At 33.3% G+C, this 1,631-nt stretch overlaps 1 long non-coding RNA gene across 1 annotated transcript; it reads left to right on the top strand.

Annotated features, from left to right (window-relative positions):
• The first annotated feature begins 350 nt into the window (after window positions 1-350).
• On the top strand, window positions 351-1,231 carry LOC108555247 (uncharacterized). The gene is made up of 3 exons (XR_001890760.1): window positions 351-441; window positions 541-724; window positions 999-1,231. It is a non-coding gene; the product is annotated as an uncharacterized LOC108555247 (long non-coding RNA).
• Window positions 1,232-1,631: the final 400 nt, after the last annotated feature.

Raw genomic sequence — 1,631 nt, 5'->3', positions numbered from 1 at the left:
ATATTCCAGTGGTACATTTTCATATTTGAAATATGCGATCTTTGACTGTGATAATATATTCTAGGATATTGGAATTTGCTATGAAATATGCTCGTCAAGCGGTTCTGGCCCTTCTACAAAATATTTTATCCAACGAAAAGCAAGATATAGGAAGTTCTTTATGATCGCCTGACTTCTACAGTTCGACGAACGAAACTGTAGACTGCGTATAAAAATATCAATCTGCTTGAAATTTGTCCTTGACCGAGAAGCATTCCCTGCCTCTCTGCCCCCCTGCGCCCTCCAGCCGTTAATTGCTCGGAACAGTTTTGCTAACGAACAAAGCTGTGTAGCATTGTGTCGCTGGAAATCATGGTGTGTGGACGTATTGTTATGTATATTGCATGCCTGCTACGGAATACTTTGACGACTATTTTGATACTATTTGTACAACATTATTAGGTTTGTTCAACCACAGCACAATTTTCTTTTTCTAAATTAAATTAACGAATATGAATTTCGCCGTATGTTATTCTGATTTACTGCATATACTATTCGCAGACATGTGACTCGTCAACTCTGAAAGCTTTACGAAGTTCAATTTTTTGACTTATTGACGGCTTTGAAAATGAAGGGGACAGATAGGTTTTTCAACCAATGCATTGACAGGTAAACAATGCCAAGCATTGTGAATTTCATTCTACTATTGAAAGTCGCATCGTTAGGACGTATCACGTAATATCACGTAAGTATGCCTTTTTGTTGTATAGTACTTTTATTTTTATCTTTTTAGTTTTCATACACTAGCAATAGTTTCGTTTGATTAATAACGTATGTAATCTAGTTGTTACAAAATCAGATAATTTTTCAAATTATTGGACTTTTCTTAAAAAATATTAATGTATTTCGCTATGAGAATCATATTGGTCGCTTGAAACAAAATTTGACACGAATTATTGTCCCCTTTTAAGATGATTGATTATATTTTTGTACATTTGATTTTGATTTCTTCTGTGCAGAGTAATCGTTGATGGTGAGAATACGTTTGACAGCCTACAGGTTCATATGATATAGCTGCTATTATGACAAATGGCGACCGTAATTGCTGTTCATCGAAAATTGGTAATTATTGAACACAATTCTTTTATTCCAACAATATTCGTATCACAACATTTTTTTATCTAATGGTAGAAACAAATAAATATCATGGTTATTCGAGTAATAGAACTATAACTTCGAATAAATTAATTTGACTTTGCTGTACTTAATTAAAAAATTGAATTAACTTTTATGATTTGACGAATTTGATTTGATAATTAGACGTGGTGCAAATTAATCGTATAAATTATATCAATAATCTTAATTTTTAGTGCGTATTTTCATATATTCGTAATCATTCTGAATAATATTAATTAATTACAGCGAATAAATATTATATGTGAATAACAGTAGCTAATAAGAATAGTCGTACGAAGGAAAAAGATTTTCACGTTATATTCTCTATAGACACGTGATTTGTCAGCCATGAGAACCTCTACGAAATTCAAATCTTCGTGATATCGCGGGCTTTAGAAATGGCGGGAAGAGCCTAGGTCTCTTGACCAATCCGCTGATGGATAGAGGACGCCACGATGCATCGCGTGTAATCCAAT

Source organism: Eufriesea mexicana, unplaced genomic scaffold (genome assembly GCF_001483705.2).
Source record: "Eufriesea mexicana isolate 0111107269 unplaced genomic scaffold, ASM148370v2 scaffold167, whole genome shotgun sequence".
Taxonomy (NCBI): Eukaryota; Metazoa; Arthropoda; class Insecta; order Hymenoptera; family Apidae; genus Eufriesea; species Eufriesea mexicana.
The sequence above is the reverse complement of the archived record's forward strand: the minus strand, read 5'-3'. Positions and strand labels throughout refer to the sequence as shown.